The sequence below is a fragment of the Octodon degus genome, unplaced genomic scaffold (genome assembly GCF_000260255.1).
Source record: "Octodon degus isolate 3935 unplaced genomic scaffold, OctDeg1.0 scaffold00131, whole genome shotgun sequence".
Lineage (NCBI taxonomy): Eukaryota > Metazoa > Chordata > Mammalia > Rodentia > Octodontidae > Octodon > Octodon degus.
The window spans coordinates 1,911,288-1,923,694 of record NW_004524707.1 but is presented as its reverse complement, the minus strand read 5'-3'; positions in this window follow the sequence as shown (position 1 = coordinate 1,923,694).

Here is a 12,407-nt window from a genome sequence, read left to right as displayed (position 1 = left end):
CCGGGGGGAAGCGGCCGCGACAAAGTACCGAGCCCGGGCCGGCGGCCGCGTCACAGGCTCGTCTGCGTCCGGGGCCCGTCCTTAAAGGGGAGGGTCACGGGGGCGGGCCTGTGGGCGGGGCGGGGCGGGGCGGGGCGGGGCGGCCCTTAAAGGGGAGGCCGAGTAGAGGTGTGGACTCGGTGGACTGGACGCTGAGGGCTTGGGCCCTGGAGGACAGGGCGAGGGGACGGAGAAATCCTGGTCCTTCTCTAGGGCCGCACAGAGGGAAGGAGGAGGCGTAAGTAATTCAGCTAGAAAGGCTGCTGCTGCTGCCCAGTTGTCTGGATCTTAGCAGTGCCCACTAAAGGAGACCCCCCCAAAAAAGGAGACCCCGCTGGGAGTTGGAGTCTGGGACCACTGATTAGAACAAAGGTCTGTAAAGTATGTCTTTGACATCGTCCTGTGAGTCTTACAGGTCTTTTCTCAGAAACTCCTAGATTTTCTAGTTAAGATTTGTTATGAGGACATTTTAGTAATTAAGACCCCTGAATATATTATTAGGTAAATAAGTGCAGAAGGACCCAGGGTGGGAACAGTATGCATTCAGAGGGAGGCTGCCTCCATCCCCACCCCTTCCCATTGACTTGCTGTGCCAACCGTGCTGAGGCTGGCACCTGTCTCTAGGGGAGCTAAGCCTTTTCCTAGGGTTCTGGACAAAATCCCCAGAGAGACATGGCAGAGGGGAAAGGAGGGAGAAGGACTCTAGCTCCCAGGATGGAAATGTTGGTCCCTGACCCTGCAGTCATAGGAGAAATGAGTACTTGTAAGGAAGCCTAGTTCTAGCTCGGGTTAGGCCAATGACTTTGGAGAAGATGCAGCACCAAGGTCTGTTAGACATGGCGTAGACTAGGTCGGGGAAGGATCTCAGGTGGCACTAAATACATTCCTGCTGGCCTCCTCCTCACTCCAGCTAGTGGAGCAGTTAAGACAGAAGACAACGGAACAAAATGTGCGAGGCAAAACCTCAGCTTAATTATGGATACAGCCAAATTATTGGACACAGGTCCCCACAAAACTCCTGAGAAAGGGTTCCTTGGGGACATGCCCAGGTGGACCAGGCACAAGAGCTAGTGTTTCCTCCTCCTTCCTCTTACCAGAAGCTTGTGCCACCTGGGAGGCAGGAATGGGATGGGGGGTGTCTGTCTCAGGTGCAGGCAGGGCTCTCCTGATGAGAATACTTGTGTTTTCAAGCAGCACTTATTTAGTGCTGATTGTGTACAAGGTGTCATGCTCAACCCTGAGGTGGTGGACAGTGTTAGTCTGGGGAGACGATAGACAGGTAGGAGAACTCAGAAATGCAGACAGAACAGGCCTGGGAGCAGAAGGCAGAGGGATTCACTTCCTCCTGGGCAAGAGGAGAGGATGGAGGCCATGAGGCTGCTCTGGGATTCCCCTGACACTTAAAAGATAGAGACACTACCTAGGGCTACAGGGAATGGAAATCACCATCAGCTCTGCCTCTGTAGCATTGCTACTGTCCACTCCTGGAAGCACAAAGATAATCAAGGACTGAGGAAGGAGCACAAGGATGAGGAAGAAGAAGAAATCTCCTTCTAGAGCCTTCTAGTGACAAATGAGCAGAATCCAAGTCTCTGAGTTATCTTGAGTGAACAAGAGAGCCACTTACCTTTTCTGTGTATCTAAAAAGAACTAGAACAATAAAATCTTCTTTGAAGCCTAAGCAAGAATCAGATGAGTTAGTATTTGAGACCCCTTCATGAATCATGAACTGTTCTCATGAGCTATTAAATATCACCATTCCTCAGACATTACTAGTATGCTCCTCTGTTCTGTGTCCACTACCTGGGGAACTGTCTCTGACATCAAAAACACTTTTCTGGGAAGATAGCTCAGTGGTCTTAAGTGCCAGCCTGGCAAGTGCAAAGACCTGGATTCGATCCCCGGTTCCACATGCCATGATGTGTACTGTATCGCATGATGCACCTCCTCCGGGCATGCAGAGCTTGCCACCGAAACCGGGCTTGGTGGTACATGCCTGTAATCCCAGTGCTGGGGAGGCTGAGACAGGAGGATCACAACCAGTCGGAGATGCATAGTGAGACTTTCTATCAAATAAATAAATAAACACCTTTCTATCTGGGAAGGTGCAGGAACAAAGGACCCAGCTAGAGATTCCTCCTGGGGCCACAGGGCAGAACCAGCCCAGGGGATCCACAAAGAGCCAAAGGAAGTGTACTCAGTAGGCAGAAATTGCATACACAGCATCCAGCACACACTCATGTATGGACACCACACAGAAGCATGGTATTCCTGCCGTGTGACAATACAAATGCCTGATAAAGGAACAACTGAGGAATCAATGAGCCAAAGGAAGCTGTGTGAGGCATGAGATTTGGAGTCTTAAATTCTTTGCCTGTTTTGGCTAGTTGAGTGACCTCACCAAAGCCCCTCACCCCTCAGTTCCTTCTTTCTTATCTGTAAAATACAAATAATAATATCTGGCCTGCCTACCTTGTAGTGATATTATAAGGAGAAAGTAAGTGTGTTCCTACAGGTCTGAAGAAATCCAAAGTCCTATTTGTATAACACCAAGCTCTTGGCCAGGGAGATAGCTCGGGGGCATAAATGCCTACCTGGCAAGTGCATGGTCCTATGTTTGATCCCTGGTACTAAAAAACAACCACCAAGATCTCAGCTGTGAAGTATTGGTCCATAACTTGAAGGGAAGATATAGATCCTTTACCTTCTCTTTTCTCCTGGAATGAATGCAACCAACTCTATTCTGCTGGCTGTCCTTTCTGCTTTAGATCAATGAGATACTTAAGAGAGTTGTTATGGTTTTGTAAAAGCACTTCATAAATTGAAAGTTGGATGGGGGTGTGGCTCAGCACTAGGGCACGTGCTTGACATGTGCACAGCTGTGGCTTTGATCCCCAGCATCGAATAAGAAGGAGAAAGAGAAGGAGAAGAAGATGGACATACATCCAAATCGAACTGTTTTTTGTCTGTTGTTGACATGCAAACACATCATACGATACAGCACACACAAAGGCAACTAAAGGATGCCATACATAGAAGTGGACTGATTATAATCCTCGATTTATGGCAGAGCTTTGCCACTGGAACAGTGGACTATGCATCTCCACTTTTATTTAGTTAGCTGATAGTTATGGGCCAATACCCATCCCAATCACAATGATGGGAAAGAACTCTCAATATTTAGCTAAGCATATTACTACCTGGAATAAAAATTGTATCTCCCAATTACCCAGCCTCCATTACAACTGGTTGTATTCCAGCCAATGATCTGAAAATGGAAGAGGTTGAAGGGAAGACCTAGGTCCTTTTCCTTCTCTTTTCTCCTGGAATGAATGCAACCAACTCTATTCTACTGACTGTCCTTTCTACTTTAGATCAACTTTCAACTCTAAATCACTCACATCTTGACTTCCTTCTATCTTAGCCTAAGGTATAGAGTATAGGTCTATATTAATGTATACGGCTGGATTATATCATAGGAATCCAGGACAATATCTGCCCTAAGTTTCTCCCACCAAGCTTTCATATCACCAGGAAGTAACAGCTTCCTATTTTACTACAATACAGAGTTATGAATGGATGCTAGATGGTAGAAATCTATGGAACTGGATTTCTTGAAAATGTTCAGGTAATGTCTCTGGGTGAGACAGGACCACCCTTAGGCGGGTAGACCTGCAGATGAAGTGGCCTTTGAGTCTCCTGCCAGTATGGCAGGCAGGATGTCACAGAGGGGGCATAATTTTGAAGAACTCACCATTCTAAACGACAATGACTTGAGATCAGGGAGAGATAAGCAGTCTTCCCACCATAGGCTAACATTTCCTTAGATAAAATGAAAAATTCTCCAAAACAAAAGTGACAGATACATATGAGTCATTAGTCACAAAAATTCTGACCCAGAAAACGACTTCTAAGTTTGGTCTCAATGGCCTCAATCATCCTTTCCATGTTGCCCCCCTCACAAGGTGCTAAGGGCTCACATACAGAAAGGAATTCTACCCAAAGCAAGCGTTGTTAGCAGTGCCCTTTGTGATGGCATCCTGGAAGAAGAAAGTTCTGCTCCCCCGTGGGCAGTGCTCTTGTCCACACCCCATCCTTTGACAGTTTAAACCACAGTGGGGAGCAGCAAAGAATAGGAATGGAAAGAGAAATAAGGAAGTACCCAAAGGAGAAGAGAAACTTCACCTCTGCACATCCACAGACATAATGTGGTCTAAAGGGACTCCAAATGGGGCTAATTAGAGCTAAGGCTGCTTCACTATACATCCTCCAATTTACGTTGGGAAGTGTAGGAAAGAAAAGTCTGCACTCACTGAGTCCCCAGGTCGTGTCCTGTGGGAAGGGTGCTGCCCCCCACCACGCAGTCTGGACAACGAATTGGGTAAAGGGCAAAAAGAAAAGGAAACTCGCTGTCCAGGAACACAATCAGACTGGGTCAGCAGAAGCGATCAGTGGATCTCTGCCTGGAGACCTTGTGATGTCCGGGGTGAGTTCCCCCTTCTTAAGATAAATTGAAGTTCAAGAACAGAAGAGAACAGAGAGGAAGTGTGAAAACATGAACAGAGAATGGGCAGAGATCTCCTAATGGTATGACAATAAATAGCTTCACATGAGGACATAGTTTTGAAGCAGCAGAGCATGATAGAATCAAACTCAGCGTTCAAATCCTCACTGCACTTCAGTGTCCCTTTGCATCTGAAGGAGGAGATAATACTCCCTAGACTAAGTACAAGAACAACATCTTGGCCTATTCTCAAACTATAATAATTAGCCTCTATCCTTGTGAACTGTCGTTATGTGGCTGGTCCTTCTTGGCATAATCTATTCAATCCTCTCAACAACATGCTAGGTAGTATTATTTGTTATTTTCACCCGTGAAAACACTGTTGCTCAGAAAGTTTAAGCAACTGTTACACTTTGCATCATGAATGTCCCCTAAAGTCCCACGCGTTTAATAAAGTCATGGTCTCCACAGCAACACTATTTAGGAGATAATGGGGGGATTAAGAGGCGGGGCCTAGGAGGGCCTTTAGGTCTTCAGGACAGGGATGAATGTCTTCAGGGGGGATTGTGAGGTGACTGTGGTCTCTTCCTCTTTCTCCCTGGACAGCATCCAAATGGGCTTTCTCTGCCATACACTCCTGCCACGATGTGCTGCCCCTGTGCCAGGTAAAAAGCAAGAGAGCCAAGGCCATGAACCGAGAACTTCAAACCTTGGGGCCCAAACAAGCTTTTCCTTTTATCTATTTATTTTCTGAGGCAAGGAAGGTATCAATAAATTGCTAATGGGGCCAGGGAGATGACTTAGGAGAATAAGCACTTGCGTGGCAAGCGCAAAGGTCTGTGTTCAATCCCCGGTTCCGCAAAAAAGTGAAATAAAATAAATTGCTAAATTGCCCACGATGGGCTCAAGTTTACACTCGTCCTGCCTCAGTCTCCCAGAGTACAGGGAATACAGAGGTGTGCTAATGTTTTCTGTTTTTAAATTGGCTTTCTCCAGTGTTTTGTTACAGCAATAGAAAGCTGACACACCAGCCAAAGGCATCACATAAGCAAGCCGTGGTGTTGCCATGTGTGTGAGAACCTGTGTTGTGAAGCACTCGTAAAAGTGGTCCCGGGGCCGGGGAGGTGGCTCAGCGGAATAAGTACTTGCCTGGTAAGTGCAAGGGCCTGAGTTCAATCCCCGGTTCCACCAAAAAAAAAAAAAAGAAAAGAAAAAAGAAAGAAAAAAAAGAAGAAGAAGAAGAAAAAGAAGTGACCCTGACACCTGTCAGCCCACGTGCGTTCCTCAAGAGAATGGAACAGCCTGTGACTACGGAAAACTTAGGGCTTCTGGAGTCTCTACATTCAAGGAGGAAGTCAAGGACAATGAATACTCAATTAAATAGTAATGAGTTTGGGATCCCAGCATTTGAGGAAGGACCTAAATATATGAAGTTTACAAGCTGACTGTGCTTATCTAAAATGCTTGGGACCAAAAGTGTTCCAAATTGAGGAATTTCTCTGATTTTGGACTACTTGTATACATTCACAAAATGCACTAACACCTGAGCTTTCTGAGGGTTTTGCAGTGATCAAACACTTGGACTTTTTAGGTTTTCAGCTTTGGTGTCTTCAGTCTGTAGTGTTTTACCTTTTTCTTCCTCATTCCAAGGAAGAAGGATGGAGGTAGAAGCTAAGTTTTAACCCCACATTTCTCATGAGGTTATAAAAGCTCCACGCTTAGAGATGAAAGGGACCCATGGAGAGCCGTGATCTGTCCCAGCTTCCAGGGGGCAGCTGTATACCTGATCACATCGAATGTGCGACCTTCAGAACTCTGTGCTCTCAAAATGTCTGGTGCCCTCATGCACCACAAGAGGAAGCCCTTCCTTCTGTGTGGCCTTTGTAGCACATGTTGTAGGCAAGACTCTCTCTTTCATGAAAGTGCATCCGATTCTGGGGAGGGGTCTACCCATGGCTCTAGGTGGATATCCACAGCCTCCTCAAGGAAGGCAGTCACAGGTACAGGGGACAGTTGGATGTCCTGGAAGAGCTAAGTTAGCACAGGGGCCAACCTAGGACCTCACCTGCCTGACCACAGCATCAACTTTGTGTTCTTGGGGCTGAGGAGATAGCTCAGTAGAATAAGCGCTTGCCTGGCAAGCACAAGGGCCTGAGTTCAATCCCCAGTTCCAAAAAAAAAAAAAAAAAAAAAAAACCTTTGTGTTCTTTTACATGGTAATAAACATTGAGCACAGGTTAATGTCAAGTGTTATGGTGGGCACAGGGGTGCTGGAGACCTGTACTGTGTCTATCACATGGTAGAGGGGCCACAGCTCAAAATGCTTCAAAAATGTTCACACATATGAGTGTATACTTGTTGCCATATATTCACATGCATGTGAACACTGCTCATGTATGTATGTAAATGGTGATAAAAGGTACATAACATAAAATCTACCGTTTTAACCATTTTCAAGTGCACAGTTCTGGGGCAGCAGGTACCTTCCCACTGTTGTGTCACCATCACCACTGTCCATCTCCAGAGTTCTTGCAAAACTCCAACTCTAGACCTGTTAAGCAGAAGCTCCTCATACAACTCTCTACCCAGTGCCTGGCCACCCCCACTTGATTTATTCACTGTGTCTATGAATTTGATTGCTCAGTTAATTCAGATCAGTGAAGTCATACACTTATTTGTCCTTTTGTGCCTGACCTTTTTCATTAGCATGCTGCTGTTGACATGTGGCCCTAGAGCGGCATGTGTCAGAATTCCTTGAGGGTGAGTGACACCTCATTGTATTTCTGTCCCACACTTGTTTATCCGTGCTCACGTGTCAGGGGACACTTGAGCTGCTCCCATTGTTTGGCTATTGAGAACAGTGCTGTTGTGGACATGGGTGTGCATGAATCTGAGTCCTGGCCTTCAATTCTGATGAGGTGGTATTGTTGGATCATATAGTAATTCCATATTTTTGTTTTCTGTTTGCTTTTGCTGTACTGGGGGATTGAACCCAGGGCCTACTCACTGAGCCACCTCCCCAGCCCTTTATAATCTTTCTTCACTTTTATCTTTTTCATCAAGGTTTTTTTTTTAATGTATTTGGTACAGGGCCTCAATACACAGCTCGAACTCATAGTGATCCTCCTGTTTTCAGCCTCCCCAGTGCTGGAATTACAAGCATGTCACCATGCCAAGACTCTGTGGCTGGCTCAGTGTGCCTGGGGGCAGGGCCAGCACAGTATGTGGTGCCAGGGATTGAACCCCAGGCCCTGAGCTTGCCTGAGCTATCTCACTGCCCTCCTTTTTTTTTGTCCTTTGGAGACAGGGTTTCACTATGCCATTCAGGCTGGCCTTGAACTCACTTTATAGCCCAGGCTGGCCTCCAACTCCCAGCAATTCTGCCTCAGCCTCCCAAATGCTAGGATTGTAAGTATATACCACCACACCCAGTCCTTTAACTTTTTTTTTACTGCAATAAGAGACTTTATTTCATCTTTTTCAGTCTACACAAGAACAATAAAAAACAAAAATTAATGAGATAAAGAAAGCTAAGGAACATCATTATGTGGCTTTAATTGATAGGTCCATACCCTAAAAAAAAAGAGAACATATGGTCATTCCAACTCTTTGTAAATCAAGTATCTTATCAAGCCAGAAAGTACACCTCAGTAAAGTTTTCCTCTCTAAAAAAGGAAAAATTTAGAAATCTTTTTCTCATCACAAGGAAATAAAACTAAAAAGTAGTAAGAAAACTAGTAGTAAATAAATATTCTACCACCTAGAAATTTTAAAACATTTAATAAGTTTTGCATGAATTAAAAATAACTAGAATAATAAAGACTAAAAAGTACTACATACTAGAAAGTATGCATTATTTTCTACACTACTTTTCAAAATAGTGTATTATCCCCTACTTGATAGTAAATAAAAGACAAACAGAAGTTTTATTCTATCTTTATTCTTCTAATTGTGAGTGCAACTGGTCACATGTTCATAGCTTAATAAGTATTTTTATTTCATTTGTAAAATAGTTGTTCATATCCCTGTCGAATTGTCACTCAATTACTTCATTTTTTTCCAGTTGACTTTGGAAGGCTTTTGTGTATTAAGAAACGGTCATTATATAGTGGAAGCAGCATTTTTCTCCTTATTTTTATTTATGCCTTATGGATTTTTTTCATTGTCGGAATTTAAAAGCATATTCTTAGTAGTCAAATGTTTTAGTTTTCCCCTTTAAGGGATGTTTTCCCATACAGTAAACACAGAAAAATTTAATCATTTAATTTTAATGTTCACATATCTGAATAATGTGAAATTTTGTTTAGTGAAGGTAGGAATTTTTTTTCATTAGCTGGTTGATTTTGCTTTACTTTATGTTATGAATTATAGCTATCAAATTGACTATTGAAGGTATTTATTTTCTTTATTTCTAATCTTTCATACACATGTTAAATTTTTTCCTCTAATTTTTTTATTTTGGAAACAAGCTCTCACTAAATCACTAAGTGCTTGTGCTGGGCTTGATTTATGATCCTCTGCCGTAGCCTCCCAGGGAGCTGAGATTACAAGCATGCACAATCATGCGCAGCTCAGGTTTAATTTTTGAGGAATCGCTATATTATTCCCACAGTATTCCCTTTTGCAATCTCACCAGCACCATATGCAGCTACATTTCTCCATATTTTGCATCACCTTTGTTAATTTTTTGCTTCATTTTAGTAATAGTACCCTTATAGTAGTGGCTCCAGGGAAGTTTAAGCAGGGTACCCTACGGCTCAAATGAGGAGAGTTTCACCCAGGAAGTCCACAAGGACTGATGTTAAGTGACATGTGCCCTGGGCCTCCAGAGATGGGCAGGAATTCTCTAGTCAGAGGATGAAAATCCACACAGGAGGAAGAGCTTATCCTAAGCACTAAAGTGCAGACAGGAGATTGTGGGGCACATGTAGACACATTAGGTTATCAGTACCAGCTCTACTGGACTGTGACATTTGTGGGGTAGAATTTCAAGTTGTAAGACATGGAGCAGTAGAAAAGGCTAGAAAATCCATTAAGATTTTCTAGATTTGGGGAAATGTGGAACTACTGGCAATGTTTGTGAAAGTGCTGTACAAACTTTAATACATTTTGTGATGTTAGAATCCAGAGTGATTCCTCTACATACACAGTTCAGTGGCACTAGGTTCATTCACCTTGTTAGGCTAGTGTCACCACCATCTACCTCCAAAACTCTTTTCTTTTTGCAAAACTGAACCCCCACAGCTGTTAAACAATAATACCCACAGTGCCTAGAAGGTGATGGCAGCTTCTAGCATCTACCTGGAAGGAAGACAGTGGCCCCCTAGGGTGCAGGCACTGGGCCTTTCCCTCCCAAGTACAGAGGTAACTGAGGATCACGGAGGACCACTTCTGTTGACCCCCGAGAGTCATGGGGCTCCTGCTGTCTATCACATGAGAGAGTTGTTACCTTCCAGGTCTGCAAGGACCACAGGCTCATCCTCCTTCGTCCTGACCCACTGCACACAGCATGAGTCTTCCTGTAGTGCAAGATTCTTAGTCATTCAGATGCTAGAAAATCTCAAACTAGAGAAGCATCTGCCTTTCGTAGCCCTTAAGAGGCTTTAAAAGGCTGCCCAAATGAGGATTCCCAAATACAATTGTCCCTATCTCTTCTTCCATGGGGACAGAGGAAAGGAGTCATTCTCTATATTTGACATATAGGAGTTTTACAAGATTGTGGATTCCCCCTCTACACACTTTTTAACCTTTTGAAACATTCTCATGGTACAAATGCTAAAGGCCAAAGGGTGCGTAGCAAAATGTGTCCCTCCCACCTAGCCCTCAGCCCTCCAGTCTCTACCTCAGTTTCCTGTGGTATTTGAGCCAGTCCAACCTCCCACCTAGAAACGAGCCAAGATTGTGTTCGGCACAAATTCTAGGAGATCTGATCCTAACCAAGAAGTTACTTTGCTAAGAGGAAAACCTTGGTGTACACTGTGCCCTTGGAAGTCAGACAGACAGACTTGAGCCAGCACGAAACTCCACTGCAGCCTTCACGCCGTGGTTCCTGGAGTCAAGGTGTGCTGGGGTCAAAGGTGTTTCCTCCTGGTATTAGGGAGGGCCTTGCGCATGGAGGCAGATGGAAGGATAGGAGTTGGGAGGGAGAACTAAATGTGAGAGGTGAGTCCATGAGTAGGGAAGAGAGTGGGAGAGATCTTGGAAAAGAAAAGGCAAGCGGGATGCTAGTCTGCTTCCCCACCCAGAGCTGACTGGCTGTTCACTGGGTCTGAAGAGCAAGGCAGTGCCAAGGTCCCTCTTACTCAGGCTAAGAATGACCGGAAGAGGTACAAAGAAGGGCCTGTAGGCAGCCTCTCTGCCTGTTCCTTAGACAGGTCGAGGCTGAGTAGAGGTGTTTCTTCATGTCTTGGTGTAATCACAGCTGCCTCAGCCAGAGCTCCCACCCACGTCATTGCCCAGGAATCTGGTTCTTGTTTACCATGAAGAACTGTGGTTATTACAGGGCCTAGGGCCCTTCTCCAGCTCCCCAAAGACCTTGTGGAAAAGCCCAGGGCCCATGAAGGGGAACGTGGCCCAGGGAGAATTGCTGAGTGAGAGGCCTTGCAGGTTTCCAGGTCCCCTGGCCTTGCCTGGGCTCCCTCACCCAGACAAGGAGCATGGAGGAATTCTGAGGCCTTGTTTGGCTGGGATAGCAGGGGCCTATCTGCCTATAGGACTCTGGAAAAGAACAGCCAAGAAGCAGGAGAGAATGGGCACAAAACCAGGATGATGTGAGTTCAGGGTGATGCTACACACACCTACAGTGTGCTCTGCTGTGTGTATAGAAATAACAGGGCCAGGGAGATGGCTCAGTAGATAAGCGCTTCCCTGGCAAGTGCAAGGGCCTGAGTTCAATCCCTGGTTCCACAAAAAAGGAAAAAAAGAAAGAAAAAGAAATAACAGAGCCTGGTGAGATAGCTCAGAACAGACAATGCACAGGACTTGGATTTCCTCCCTAGAACCGAGACAGACAGACCACAGACAGACAGACAGACAGACAGACAGACAGACAGAGACTAATGAGGAGCCTGGGGCAGCATGAGCCCTCTGAGATTTGCATGCTGCTAACCTTGTATCTCTCCTTAGTGACATGCCAAATGCCCATCACAAAATATGGTACTTGTCTTTGTTGGGTAGATGGACTAGAGGATGTGGAAGGCAGATAAAGACAAAAGATTACAGTATCTGCTACCATTTATGGAGTGCTCATGGTGGGCCGGACCTGACTGTCCCTGATCACTTATGCTGACTCTGGGCTCCAGAGCAACCTACCAAGGTCAGTGCTACCAACATCTTTCCAGTGGTCCAGATGAAGAAGCTGAGGCCTGTCCCTCCCTGAATTTAAGTGATTTAAATTAAGGCCTTTGGGAACTGTGGCAGAAAGATTGCTGTGAGTTCGAGGCCAGCCTGGACTACATAGGGTGTCTGAGCTAAAATAAATAAATGAATAAAAAAATAAATAAGTTATAAATAAAGCAAGGCGAGCTGGCAAGATAGCTCAGTGGACTAAAGAGCCTGCTTAGACAAGTCTAGGCAAGTGCAGGGACCACCGGCACCACATGTTGCACCAGCCCAGCCCCCAGGGCAGGCTGAGCTGGCCGGAGTCTGGGTGTAGTGGCACATGCCTGCAATCCCAGCTCTGGGGAGGCTGAAAGCAGGAAGATCACTATGAGTCTGAGCTGCATAGTGAGACCGTGCAGCAACTAGATACATTTTTAAAAATAATGAAAAAAAAATAAATAAAGTAAGGCCTGGTGTGAGGATCTGAATCCAGAAAGCTGGGACCTAACACCGAGCTTCTTAGCCACTGTGTTCTTCGAAGCAG